Genomic DNA, 15,345 nt, shown 5'->3' with positions numbered 1-15,345 from the left:
TACGTTGTTAAATGTATATTGAGGAACCATAATTCCTACAACTGGATAATTGATAGGTACAGTAGTTAACTGAAGGGTTTTCCCAACTTGTTCAAATGTTTAAATCATTATAATTCTACTACTAATAATAGTTATAGCAGTGCTCCTTACCAGTCCAGTATGTATGCAGGTATTCGTACTTACAACCAGCAATATCAAGAAAGGTCAGTAGGTGACAATGGTACTGTACACTGTATGGGTGTAGTTTTCATAAATACAATGAACATGGTGTGATCACATCTAAAATAATCTCCATTGAGAACCATCACAAAGTTGGTCTCCGTATTGAATTGACCTTTTAATTTGACTTTTTCTGATACATTTATATAGTCATTAAATATGTCCACCTGGCCTGAGTCTATTACAATATCTTTGCAAGAACAAAAAGCTTAAAATAAGTATAGTTCTAAAAGCAAAATAACTACTTCAATGAAAAACCCAAATAAATCAACCAAAATATCCCTCAGTCAGTGTCTCAACTCTTCAAACAGCAGCTATGGACAAGTAGGTCGCACAAAGTATGCAATTTTAAATAAAATAACATGAAATAAATCATTTGTAAGTGTACTGAAAACTACTAAACAAAAGAACAACTATCAATTACACCATGGGTTCTCAAACAGGGGTCCATGGACTAATTGCAAGGAGTCCGTGAAATAAAAAAGTGTAATGAATGTAGTCAGTACCACAAGGTTTCCAGTAAGTTTACATATAATATAGAGGGGGTGGAGGTCCCTGAGGACCGCTCAAAACCTTGCCTGCCTTGCCTCAAAATATGCAGGGGTTCCAGTACCCCAAAAAGGTTGAGAACCACTGCTATACACACTACTGAACAAAAGAACCGAGCATATGTTTGCGGGTTTCCTCAACAACACATCAGTTGGCACTTTCGCAATGCCCTCGCCTGTTGTCTCCGACACCCTGTATAACCCAATAAACTCCTTGTGAGGGACAAGGTCATGGTCAACATAACGCAGACAGACATTCTCCTGTTCAGCACCAGAGACATCTTGAGTACCATCAACAATTAATGAAAATTGTACAATCGGAAGAGACCTAATCTCAGCTGCAATGCCTCGAATGACTATTGGCCATGATGTTCAGAATTTCATTCTGTGCTTTGGGGCCTGTGTACATTGTGGTACGCTCTGTTAACCACTTCAGTAAAATGGGATCATCCTCTTCTGCCCTAAGTTTCAAAATCTGGTATAAATTCCCACTGTCATCCGTGTGGCCTCTAAAGGCTTGTCCCTGTCTTACTACATGCCGCACCGAACTAACAATTTTCATCAAGCAATGCCTTGCGTCATCCTGCTGTTTACCCCACGCGCTGGACATAACTGGACACTGATTGGATTTAGCTGGTGTGCTGTTACAATTACAAAGTGGCGGTGGGTTTGGCAATTTTGATGTGCTGTGAATTTTTCAATGCCTTTTCTCCAGTTCCTAAATCCTGCACTAATGAAGGCAGCATCAGCTCTTTGGCCAAAAGATGGCTGGCTTGAAAACCCTTGGCTACAGTGAAAACACAACACTCCTTTTATTGATGGATTATAATGTAGCCAGGGGAAATCGCGAAACCATCTCTCTTGAAACGTCAACACTCTGTTGGCAAGAGTTTGCGGTTCTATAAATTGTGGGTGTGGCTGATATGGTTTTGTGCCATCACTGTGGTAACTGGACAATGCTGTGCCACTGTCCCCTATACTGGTGCTGCTGGCAACAAGGGTGACACTTGGTCCTGCCGTGGCTGTGACACTGTCCTCTGAAGTCTCTCTCCCTGGCTCTTTCCCTTTCACCTCCCTAACTGACTCAGTCTGTCTCCTAGAAAATAAATAAGGTGTTTGCCGTACTCCTAACTACCGGTACCCAAAACTACACAATTAATCACAACAGCAATACCATTGCCGTAAACAAATCTTAGTTTAGTCACCAGTTTAAGTTGAGAGTGGGGGTATCCATGGCATTTTCCAATTATGTCCCTATTTTACAAGTCAAAAAAATTGAGAACCTTTCATAATGTTGCCAAACAAAGACTCAACAAACTTACCTGAGACTCCCTGTCTGCCAATCTGTCCCCAACTCTGCTGTCTGTGTGCCATCTGTTGCCTGCTCTGCCTAATGACATCATTGTGAAACATTCCCATTAGCATTTCACTTCTTTCTTATGAACATTTTATCAACTAGTCTTTGAGATATTAGGATACTAGAGTTCTTACTATGCGTTTTGGTGTACTGACAAATACTCTGATGTCAGTCTTCTTACTTTTTTCTGCCATTTTTCTACCTGGCTGGCTGGCTGGCCTAGCTGCACACACACACATTTACACAACACATGCTGCAACCTTTTGTAATTTAAATAGTTTGTTTCATATTGGCTGGCTTCCAACAATAGCTGAATTTGTAAAGCTAGCGAGCACCAATTCCGTTTCTGTGTGTTTGCTATAATCTTTGCTACCTAGTTAAATAAAGGTGAAATAAAATAAAATAAAAAAAGTTCACTAGCGACAATTTATCTTTTGCAACGAGACCATTATATATATTTAAGACAATGGTAGAAGAGAGTGTAGTTCTGTTCTGTTCAGTTTGGACTTCAGTTTATTGCTAACCTTATCACAGGGACGTCGAAGCACTACAGCTGCATGCTGATCTTGGAATAAACTGACGATAGCAAAGATTCCATCTTTGACGACGCCACATAAATGGAATAGGTACTAGCTAGCTTGATAGTTAATGTTTGCTTTAGTTTGCGCGCTAGCTCTGCAAATTCCCCTAGTGTGTGAACCCTGCCAACATAAAAATAAATAAATAACATTGCTATGGACCTGCTATGGATTGACTGGATTAACCTCACGTTAGTTACGTACATGTCCCTTTCGGACAGTAGATACGAACCCTCTATTACCTTGCCAGCTAAAGAACTGGCAGTGGATCAAACCATTGTGAGGCAAAGGGCGGGGGGGTCGCAATCTTTTGAAATTTAAATGCGCTATTAAGTATCTATAATCAGCACAAGTGCTTTCATTGCGTATTATTAATATTATTGAAATTACATAGTTATGTTTACAGTGATATATTGGGGGGGACAAATCATATTTTTCCCAAGATGGGGGGGTCGTGTGTCCCCCGTCCCCCCTGGGATTTCCTCCTATGTCTGATTGTACGCAATAATCGTGGTAAACTATGGGTCCGATTTGATGGTAGGTATTTGTATATATTTTTAAACATAATATTAACATAATATGTAACATAATATTATATTATTCTACTCTAAATATTCTATAGAATATAACATAAAAGGTTAGCATAGAAAATAATATAATGTAAAAACAAGAAAAGCAATCTAACAGGGAGGCTCTACTTTTTAGTCTTATCTCTCATAAATTATAGAAATGTAGAGCAAGGCTGTCCCCAAGTCCTGTCGTTGTTGTTGAGACATCACTATAGAATATTCAGTAGCCTAATCTGATTTACTCCTGAAAGTTCACACTGACAATAGAGTATAATATATTAGAAGCATGCCTTGGGTGATGCATGCACCATTTTCCTAGCCTGGTCCCAGATCTGTGCTTTTGCCTACGACATTGTCAAGCTAAATGTTTGGCATGACAACTCTATAAAGAGTTGGCAAGAGAGCGAAGACAGCTCGGCATCCAGGCTACCATTTTCCTAAAGTTTTCAGAAGAATAGATATGTGTTACCATCCAAAACAGTAGCATTGAAATGTAGCCAATTCCTTTCAGTTCTTCTGTTGAGATACCATTTATCCCATTGACAGTTAAAGGGGTCAGAGCTATACTATTAACCACTGTGGAACACTTGCAATGAGCTGGAAGTCAAATCAGTCATAACAGTTGCATAGAGTGACATCTCCATTTTCTTTTAATGAGCGATCATTTTACCACTTAGATTTACAATTTTGCTTTCACCCTGACATATGAGCGGTCTACAGTAAGTATATTCAAACAGTAGGACATTAACAATACATCCTTTTTGTTGTTGTTGACAATTCAAAGTGGGATTTCGATTTACAGTGAAAAAGATCTCCCTGCTCCGCTCCCTCTGCAACCTGCCCGTGGGACATGACAAGCCTGGACCCATCGCTTTCTCCACTCAGTCCGCATCTCTGTGGAATGATGCAAATAATGACAAGTTCCTTCATTCCTCATCATGCATGTGCAGCTAATCTGCGTAGCACACAGGGATGGGCAGATCTTGGCACTTGGCTGAGGGCCAGGCTGACTGATTGAATCACAGAGAGTTGGCTCCCTCCCCTGGACTTTCCTGTAACATGCTGCACCATCTCCTCAAGCAGGGTTCTATTGACTCTGATGCCGAACCCAAAGCTCCTCTGGTACGGAGTGATGAAAACACATTATTCCCATTAGTCACAGAATACGTCTATCGATTCCATTCATATTACATTATTGTGTGGTTGGTTGTACATTGTGATTGACATGGCTGCTGATGTCAATCAAATGTATTTATAAAGCCCTTCTTTCATCAGCTGATCAAATCAAATCAAATCAAATGTATTTATATAGCCCTTCGTACATCAGCTAATATCTCAAAGTGCTGTACAGAAACCCAGCCTAAAACCCCAAACAGCAAGCAATGCAGGTGTAGAAGCACGGTGGCTAGGAAAAACTCCCTAGAAAGGCCAAAACCTAGGAAGAAACCTAGAGAGGAATCAGGCTATGAGGGGTGGCCAGTCCTTTTCTGGCTGTGCCGGGTGGAGATTATAACAGAACATGGCCAAGATGTTCAAATGTTCATAAATGACCAGCATGGTCAAATAATAATAATCACAGTAGTTGTGGAGGGTGCAGCAAGTCAGCACCTCAGGAGTAAATGTCAGTTGGCTTTTCATAGCCGATCATTAAGAGTATCTCTACCGCTCCTGCGGTCTCTAGAGAGTTGAAAACAGCAGGTCTGGGAACGGTAGCACGTCCGGTGAACAGGTCAGGGTTCCATAGCCGCAGGCAGAACAGTTGAAACTGGAGCAGCAGCACGGCCAGGTGGACTGGGGACAGCAAGGAGTCATCATGCCAGGTAGTCCTGATGTGAGCTTATTGTCTGTGTTTGTGTGTTTTTTATATACATATATTTTTATTGAACCTTTATTTAACTAGGCAAATCAGTTAAGAACAAATTCTTATTTACATTGACGGCCTACCCTGGCCAAACCCGGACGACGCTGGACCAATTGTGCGCCGCCCTATGGGACTCCCAATCACGGCCGGATATGATACAGCCTGGATGTGTGTGTGTATGTGTGTGTGGTTCTCTCTGTGTGTGTGTGTTACTTCATTTAATGTCACATTTTAGCTCATTGAAGTAAACACATGAGACGTATATCTCTTGCCTCAAAGCTTAACCAGGGATGTACAGCATGTCTTTTTAACAGGTTTATTAATCCACAGATGAGGGCACATATTCATCACCAGGTGGCAGTAGTAAGTCACAGAGCAGTTTGTGCCACAGATAAATTACAGACAAAGGCATTGCCTCATTCAGAATACTGGAGAGAGGCAATACAATTTTGCACAGAAAGTAACCATCACTTTAGATGCTATTACTGTTACTAATTGTACAGTTTTGTAGTATTTGATCACTGTCATAGCCAGGGACCATTCTGTAATTCTGTAATTGGAAACACAATCACGAATTCAAAATGTATCACGAATACAATTCTACCAAGACAGTAGACAGCTTCACAAGGGACACTTGTTTTGTCCAGGTGCTACCTAGCCTACATTTATCCAGACAGTATCAACTTGTGCTTGTCCCTCCAGTTAATTCCTGTCCACGACCAGTCTAATTTCCCCCGACTTGGCAGGACAGGGCTTGGCCTGTGATGGATGTGACATTAACGGGAGATGAAGCCGAGGAGATGCGACGCCTCCAGTCTAATAGTGCCATTTGTCCATGGTATGACCATCTTAAAACAATCAAGTCTTATACTTTTAGGGGTTAAGGAACCTTCTGTCTTATGTAACCATACCAAGCATAACATATCGTTCTAATTACACTGTCACTGATTGACTTTTACTATGTTACCTCTAGTCCTTGAGGCCAGGCTGGCCAGTGGCAGAGTTGGGGCCACTGACTAAAATGAATGACAACGGTGGCCCCATCTTTGTTTCTCTGTGTGGCTGCCCTGTGCCAAAACACAGTCCCCAAACATGACCTGTCTCATGTCAATTCAACGTCTGTTCCATGTTGATTCAATATAATTTAATTGAAATGACGTGGAAAATGTTTTGATTTAACCTTAACCAGTGTGTGCCCAGTGGGACATTAACCCAGACAAATCTGTTCACATTATACACAATGACATGTGATTATTGGACACAGAGGCCTCATACACCTTGGATTGTTGTTAAGTTCAATGCTAAGGTCATAAAGACAAAACTGAGGGTGGCTATAATTCTATACCATACAAAAAATTTTAAAAATGATTGGATGTGTAGGCTAGGCTATATATTGCTGCTCTAAAGGCTACCTGTAGTTTCATTATCTGAGGTATGCAATAAATAAAACAAATAAAAAAAGATTTATAAAATACACACACACAACAGTTGGTCAAGGTTTTGCTATCCTCCCCTACACCAAATGTCTTCCTTTGTTTCCTCACAAACCTTTATTAAGTGAAAATACTTTAAAGTACTATTTAAGTCGTTTTTTTGGAGTATCTGTACTTTACTTTACTATTTATACTTTTGACAACTTTTACTTTTACTTCACTACATTCCAAAAGCAAATAATGTACTTATTACTCCATACATATACAAGTATTTGTTACATTTTGAAAGCTTAGCATGCCAGGAAAACGGTCCAATTCACACATTTATCAAGAGAACATCCCTCATCTCTACTGCCTCTGATCTGACAGACTCACTAAACACACATGCTTAGTTTGTAAATGACGTCAGAGTGTTGGAGTGTGCCCTTAACTATCCATATATATATTTTTTAAATCTTGAAAACGGTACCGTCTGGTTTGATTAATAATTATTTAACCTTTATTTAAACAGGGAGTCACATAGAGATTAAAAATCTATTTTACAAGAGAGCCCTGTTTACATTACAATAAAAACAGAACAATAAAACAACACACATATATGTGTATAAAACAATATAATTCAGCAAAAGAAACGTATTTAATATATAAACCAAAAGAAACATATTTAAGAAAACTTAAGTATATTTAAAACCAAACACTTTTAGACTTTTACTAAAGTAGTATTTTACTGGGTGACTTTCACTTTTACTTGAGTCATTTTCTAATAAGGTATCATAACTTTTACTCAAGTATGACAGTTGGGTACTTTTACCACCACTGCACGAACGCATGGACACACATAAATCAACGGAGCGAAGCTTGTAGTAACCTTAATTCCTAAACCTAAACCTAAACCTAACCCCTGAGCTTAAAATAACCTTTTTCTTGTTGGGACCGGCGAAATGTCCCCACCTGTCCGTATTTTCCTTGTTTAACTATCCTATGAGGACTTCTGGTCTCCACAAGGATAGTTAAACAAAACAAACAAACACACGCACACACACACACACACACACACACACACACAAACAAACACACTGGAATGGGTTAATTTTAAAACACACGCACATACGCACGCACGCACAGACTCACGCACGCACGCACACACACACACACACACACTCTTTCTTTCACTGAGCATACATTGTATAACAATAGGCTGATCCATGATCAAACAGAGGATTCCATCTGTATGTGTACGGTTCTGATTTAAGTGGATGTGTCAGCAGGATGATGTATGACCCGGGAAAGAGCTGCATCCCAGCAGCCTGATACAAGCAGCCCCCCCCCCCATCTGAGCCTGCCCCAGCCACAGCCAACTCATTTGTCAGAGAGAAACCATTTTCTGTGCAGCAGTGCATTGAGCTTAAGGTTATTTCATTTCCTCATTACAAACTGTGGTGATCTTAAAATTCTAGGCTAGGCTAAGCTACACACACACACAGAGAGAGAGAGAGAGAGAGAGAGAGAGAGAGAGAGAGAGAGAGAGAGAGAGAGAGAGAGAGAGAGAGAGAGAGAGAGAGAGAGAGAGAGAGAGAGAAAGAAGAGAGAGAGAGAGAGAGAGAGAGAGAGAGAGAGAGAGAGAGAGAGAGAGAGAGAGAGAGAGAGAGAGAGAGAGAGAGAGAGAGAGAGAGAGAGATCACAGTTATTGTTACCTTGGTGTAGCCAGTGTGGTTTAAGTACTTTACACCACTGTGTGTGCTTGAGTTGGGTGGAATATTTGGAGCAGCAGAGCCTTTTGGTAACATGATATCGTCACCGGTCCCACTCCCATTCACAAGGGGGCGATAGCAGCGTTTATTTGTATTTTTTCGTTTTGTGAAAGCAAGGAAGACCTTCTCTTGTAGTAGTAGCTAGCTGGCAGCCTGGCTAAAAACACAGCAAACTAGTGTATTCATTCCGATATCAGCTAAAAATAGAATGTCATTATGTTTTGGTTATGGAGAAAATAGCACATGGCTAGCAGGTTACACTATTTCACAATAGCCTATAATTGCTAGTTATTACTTGTAAACCAAATTCCTTTTCGGATGGGTTCTTGTTGTTTGGTTTACTGTTTGAACAGTTGCTGAGATTATATTTGGTTATCAATGCAAAATAGGCTACTTTGATGAATAGCCTATATAGCCTATAAATCAGATCAAGGAACCAAGTGACAACACGGCTGCGGAAGTAATCATATGGCACGTCTCAATTTTCAGGTAGTATAAAACTATGTAAAATTCCGGAGCGTATTACAAGGAGCCGCCCCTTTTGTTACAAAGAACGCCATTGCAACGCTGCGCTATGCTCCGTTCCTTCTGTCTCTCTAACGTGCTCCATCTCCGTTCCTTCTGTCTCTCTAACGTGCTCCATCTCCGTTCCTCCTGTCTCTCTAACGTGCTCCATCTCCGTTCGTTCTGTCTCTAACGTGCTCCATCTCCGTTCCTTCTGTCTCTCTAACGTGCTCCATCTCCGTTCCTTCTGTCTCTCTAACGTGCTCCATCTCCGTTCCTTCTGTCTCTCTAACGTGCTCCATCTCCGTTCCTTCTGTCTCTCTAACGTGCTCCATCTCCGTTCCTTCTGTCTCTCTAACGTGCTCCATCTCCGTTCCTTCTGTCTCTCTAACGTGCTCCATCTCCGTTCCTCCTGTCTCTCTAACGTGCTCCATCTCCGTTCGTTCTGTCTCTAACGTGCTCCATCTCCGTTCCTTCTGTCTCTCTAACGTGCTCCATCTCCGTTCCTTCTGTCTCTCTAACGTGCTCCATCTCTGTAGGGAAATAGGATTTTGAATGGGAATCAATTGTTTGTTTGCCACAAGGATAGTGAAACAAACATGTGTGTGTGCAGGTTTAAAACAGATTCCATAAATTCTATGGTGGTCCTCTGTAGCTCAGTTGGTAGAGCATGGCGCTTGCATTGCCTGGATATGGGGTCGATTCCTGGGACCACCCATACATAAAAAATATATGCACGCATGACTGTAAGTCGATTTGGATAAAAGTGTCTGCTAAATGGCATAAACTGTATATCTTAAGAAAAATAATCCAATATCCCGACGACTCTGGTTTAGTGTCAATACTAACTCAGAGCACAGAGCTCATTACCATCGGTGTATATTTGTAAGTCTCTCATGCATTGAGCCAGCATATCCCAGATGCTGTGGAGTCATCTGTTCTCCCTGCCTCCCATGCCCCCCCCCCCCTATGGTGACGAGAAATCAGCTTCCCACTGCTGTCACTTCTCTGATCTCTCCTCTCTCCCCAGCCATGTCCAGTCTCCTCCCTAGCCCTCTCCCCAGCCATGTCCAGCCAGCTCCCTAGCCCGCTCCCCAGCCATGTCCAGCCCGCTCCCTAGCCCTCTCCCCAGCCATGTCCAGCCCGCTCCCTAGCCCTCTCCCCAGCCATGTCCAGTCTGCTCCCTAGCCCTTTCCCCAGCCATATCCAGCCCGCTCCCTAGCCCGCTCCCCAGCCATGTCCAGCCTGCTCCCTAGCCCTCTCCCCAGCCATGTCCTGTCTCCTCCCTAGCCCTCTCCCCAGCCATGTCCAGCCAGCTCCCTAGCCCGCTCCCCAGCCATGTCCAGCCCGCTCCCTAGCCCTCTCCCCAGCCATGTCCAGTCTCCTCCCTAGCCCTCTCCCCAGCCATGTCCAGTCTGCTCCCTAGCCCTCTCCCCAGCCATGTCCAGTCTCCTCCCTAGCCCTCTCCCCAGCCATGTCCAGTCTCCTCCCTAGCCCTCTCCCCAGCCATGTCCAGTCTGCTTCCTAGTCCTCTCCCCAGCCATGTCCTGTCTCCTCCCTAGCCCTCTCCCCAGCCATGTCCAGTCTGCTCCCTAGCCCTCTCTCCAGCCATGTCCAGTCTGCTCCCTAGCCCTCTCCCCAGCCATGTCCAGTCTCCTCCCTAGCCCTCTCCCCAGCCATGTCCAGTCTGCTCCCTAGCCCTCTCTCCAGCCATGTCCAGTCTGCTCCCTAGCCCTCTCCCCAGCCATGTCCAGCCCGCTCCCTAGCCCTCTCCCCAGCCATGTCCAGTCTGCTCCCTAGCCCTTTCCCCAGCCATATCCAGCCTGCTCCCTAGCCCGCTCCCCAGCCATGTCCAGCCTGCTCCCTAGCCCTCTCCCCAGCCATGTCCTGTCTCCTCCCTAGCCCTCTCCCCAGCCATGTCCAGCCAGCTCCCTAGCCCGCTCCCCAGCCATGTCCAGCCCGCTCCCTAGCCCTCTCCCCAGCCATGTCCAGTCTGCTCCCTAGCCCTTTCCCCAGCCATATCCAGCCCGCTCCCTAGCCCGCTCCCCAGCCATGTCCAGCCTGCTCCCTAGCCCTCTCCCCAGCCATGTCCAGTCTCCTCCCTAGCCCTCTCCCCAGCCATGTCCAGTCTGCTCCCTAGCCCTCTCCCCAGCCATGTCCAGTCTGCTCCCTAGCCCGCTCCCCAGCCATGTCCAGTCTCCTCCCTAGCCCTCTCCCCAGCCATGTCCAGTCTGCTTCCTAGTCCTCTCCCCAGCCATGTCCTGTCTCCTCCCTAGCCCTCTCCCCAGCCATGTCCAGTCTGCTCCCTAGCCCTCTCTCCAGCGATGTCCAGTCTGCTCCCTAGCCCTCTCCCAAGCCATGTCCAGTCTCCTCCCTAGCCCTCTCCCCAGCCATGTCCAGTCTGCTCCCTAGCCCTCTCTCCAGCCATGTCCAGTCTGCTCCCTAGCCCTCTCCCCAGCCATGTCCAGCCCGCTCCCTAGCCCTCTCCCCAGCCATGTCCAGCCCGCTCCCTAGCCCTCTCCCCAGCCATGTCCAGTCTGCTCCCTAGCCCTTTCCCCAGCCATATCCAGCCTGCTCCCTAGCCCGCTCCCCAGCCATGTCCAGCCTGATCCCTAGCCCTCTCCCCAGCCATGTCCTGTCTCCTCCCTAGCCCTCTCCCCAGCCATGTCCAGCCAGCTCCCTAGCCCGCTCCCCAGCCATGTCCAGCCCGCTCCCTAGCCCTCTCCCCAGCCATGTCCAGTCTGCTCCCTAGCCCTTTCCCCAGCCATATCCAGCCCGCTCCCTAGCCCGCTCCCCAGCCATGTCCAGCCTGCTCCCTAGCCCTCTCCCCCAGCCATGTCCTGTCTCCTCCCTAGCCCTCTCCCCAGCCATGTCCAGTCTCCTCCCTAGCCCTCTCCCCAGCCATGTCCAGTCTGCTCCCTAGCCCTCTCCCCAGCCATGTCCAGTCTGCTCCCTAGCCCGCTCCCCAGCCATGTCCAGTCTCCTCCCTAGCCCTCTCCCCAGCCATGTCCAGTCTGCTTCCTAGCCCTCTCCCCAGCCATGTCCTGTCTCCTCCCTAGCCCTCTCCCCAGCCATGTCCAGTCTGCTCCCTAGCCCTCTCTCCAGCCATGTCCAGTCTGCTCCCTAGCCCTCTCTCCAGCCATGTCCAGTCTGCTCCCTAGCCCTCTCCCCAGCCATGTCCAGTCTGCTCCCTAGCCCTCTCCCCAGCCATGTCCAGTCTGCTCCCTAGCCCTCTCCCCAGCCATGTCCTGTCTCCTCCCTAGCCCTCTCCCCAGCCATGTCCAGTCTCCTCCCTAGCCCTCTCCCCAGCCATGTCCAGTCTGCTCCCTAGCCCTCTCCCCAGCCATGTCCAGTCTGCTCCCTAGCCCTCTCCCCAGCCATGTCCAGCCCGCTCCCTAGCCCTCTCTCCAGCCATGTCCAGCCTGCTCCCTAGCCCTCTCCCCAGCCATGTCCAGTCTCCTCTCTAACCCTCTCCCCAGCCATGTCCAGTCTGCTCCCTAGCCCTCTCTCCAGCCTTGTCCAGTCTGCTCCCTAGCCCTTTCCCCAGCCATGTCCAGTCTGCTCCCTAGCCCTCTCCCCAGCCATGTCCTGTCTCCTCCCTAGCCCTCTCCCCAGCCATGTCCAGTCTCCTCCCTAGCCCTCTCCCCAGCCATGTCCAGTCTGCTCCCTAGCCCTCTCCCCAGCCATGTCCAGTCTGCTCCCTAGCCCGCTCCCCAGCCATGTCCAGTCTCCTCCCTAGCCCTCTCCCCAGCCATGTCCAGTCTGCTTCCTAGTCCTCTCCCCAGCCATGTCCTGTCTCCTCCCTAGCCCTCTCCCCAGCCATGTCCAGTCTGCTCCCTAGCCCTCTCTCCAGCCATGTCCAGTCTGCTCCCTAGCCCTCTCCCAAGCCATGTCCAGTCTCCTCCCTAGCCCTCTCCCCAGCCATGTCCAGTCTGCTCCCTAGCCCTCTCTCCAGCCATGTCCAGTCTGCTCCCTAGCCCTCTCCCCAGCCATGTCCAGCCCGCTCCCTAGCCCTCTCCCCAGCCATGTCCAGCCCGCTCCCTAGCCCTCTCCCCAGCCATGTCCAGTCTGCTCCCTAGCCCTTTCCCCAGCCATATCCAGCCTGCTCCCTAGCCCGCTCCCCAGCCATGTCCAGCCTGATCCCTAGCCCTCTCCCCAGCCATGTCCTGTCTCCTCCCTAGCCCTCTCCCCAGCCATGTCCAGCCAGCTCCCTAGCCCGCTCCCCAGCCATGTCCAGCCCGCTCCCTAGCCCTCTCCCCAGCCATGTCCAGTCTGCTCCCTAGCCCTTTCCCCAGCCATATCCAGCCCGCTCCCTAGCCCGCTCCCCAGCCATGTCCAGCCTGCTCCCTAGCCCTCTCCCCAGCCATGTCCTGTCTCCTCCCTAGCCCTCTCCCCAGCCATGTCCAGTCTCCTCCCTAGCCCTCTCCCCAGCCATGTCCAGTCTGCTCCCTAGCCCTCTCCCCAGCCATGTCCAGTCTGCTCCCTAGCCCGCTCCCCAGCCATGTCCAGTCTCCTCCCTAGCCCTCTCCCCGGCCATGTCCAGTCTGCTTCCTAGCCCTCTCCCCAGCCATGTCCTGTCTCCTCCCTAGCCCTCTCCCCAGCCATGTCCAGTCTGCTCCCTAGCCCTCTCTCCAGCCATGTCCAGTCTGCTCCCTAGCCCTCTCTCCAGCCATGTCCAGTCTGCTCCCTAGCCCTCTCCCCAGCCATGTCCAGTCTGCTCCCTAGCCCTCTCCCCAGCCATGTCCAGTCTGCTCCCTAGCCCTCTCCCCAGCCATGTCCTGTCTCCTCCCTAGCCCTCTCCCCAGCCATGTCCAGTCTCTTCCCTAGCCCTCTCCCCAGCCATGTCCAGTCTGCTCCCTAGCCCTCTCCCCAGCCATGTCCAGTCTGCTCCCTAGCCCTCTCCCCAGCCATGTCCAGTCTGCTCCCTAGCCCTCTCTCCAGCCATGTCCAGTCTGCTCCCTAGCCCTCTCCCCAGCCATGTCCAGTCTGCTCCCTAGCCCTCTCCCCAGCCATGTCCAGTCTGCTCCCTAGCCCTCTCCCCAGCCATGTCCTGTCTCCTCCCTAGCCCTCTCCCCAGCCATGTCCAGTCTCCTCCCTAGCCCTCTCCCCAGCCATGTCCAGTCTGCTCCCTAGCCCTCTCCCCAGCCATGTCCAGTCTGCTCCCTAGCCCTCTCTCCAGCCATGTCCAGTCTGCTCCCTAGCCCTCTCTCCAGCCATGTCCAGTCTGCTCCCTAGCCCTCTCCCCAGCCATGTCCAGTCTGCTCCCTAGCCCTCTCCCCAGCCATGTCCAGTCTGCTCCCTAGCCCTCTCCCCAGCCATGTCCTGTCTCCTCCCTAGCCCTCTCCCCAGCCATGTCCAGTCTCCTCCCTAGCCCTCTCCCCAGCCATGTCCAGTCTGCTCCCTAGCCCTCTCCCCAGCCATGTCCAGTCTGCTCCCTAGCCCTCTCCCCAGCCATGTCCAGTCTGCTCCCTAGCCCTCTCTCCAGCCATGTCCAGTCTGCTCCCTAGCCCTCTCCCCAGCCATGTCCAGTCTGCTCCCTAGCCCTCTCCCCAGCCATGTCCAGTCTGCTCCCTAGCCCTCTCCCCAGCCATGTCCTGTCTCCTCCCTAGCCCTCTCCCCAGCCATGTCCAGTCTCCTCCCTAGCCCTCTCCCCAGCCATGTCCAGTCTGCTCCCTAGCCCTCTCCCCAGCCATGTCCAGTCTGCTCCCTAGCCCTCTCCCCAGCCATGTCCAGCCCGCTCCCTAGCCCTCTCTCCAGCCATGTCCAGCCTGCTCCCTAGCCCTCTCCCCAGCCATGTCCAGTCTCCTCTCTAACCCTCTCCCCAGCCATGTCCAGTCTGCTCCCTAGCCCTCTCTCCAGCCTTGTCCAGTCTGCTCCCTAGCCCTCTCCCCAGCCATGTCCAGCCCGCTCCCTAGCCCTCTCTCCAGCCATGTCCAGCCTGCTCCCTAGCCCTCTCCCCAGCCATGTCCAGTCTCCTCTCTAACCCTCTCCCCAGCCATGTCCAGTCTGCTCCCTAGCCCTCTCTCCAGCCTTGTCCAGTCTGCTCCCTAGCCCTTTCCCCAGCCATGTCCAGTCTGCTCCCTAGCCCTCTCCCCAGCCAGGGTATAGGTCTGGCCAGGGCCTGGCCAGGGCCTGCTGGAGCATGACAGGGGAAGTTGCCCAGGGCATGGGGGTCTATTTGGGGGCTTGGATAGTATGTTTGACCCTACTGTAATAGATGGATGGATCGATAACCCTAACCCTAAACCTACCTCCAGATTTTATTTGAACTCCCATGCAGTTGATTTGGCTGGGTGACTTTAACTTGACAGTGTCACCAGTGTGTTTGGATGAGGGGTGTCACCAGTGTGTTTGGATGAGGGGTGTCACCAGTGTGTTTGGATGAGGGGTGTCTCCAGTGTGTTTGGATGAGGGGTGTCACCAGTGTGTTTGGATGAGGGGTGTCTCCAGTGTGTTTGGATGAGGGGTGTCACCAGTGTGTTTGGATGAGGGGTGTCTCCAGTGTGTTTGGATGAGGGGTGTCAC

Source organism: Salvelinus fontinalis, chromosome 27, assembly GCF_029448725.1.
Source record: "Salvelinus fontinalis isolate EN_2023a chromosome 27, ASM2944872v1, whole genome shotgun sequence".
In the NCBI taxonomy this organism is placed as follows: Eukaryota; Metazoa; Chordata; class Actinopteri; order Salmoniformes; family Salmonidae; genus Salvelinus; species Salvelinus fontinalis.
Note: the sequence above shows the minus strand (reverse complement) of the source record.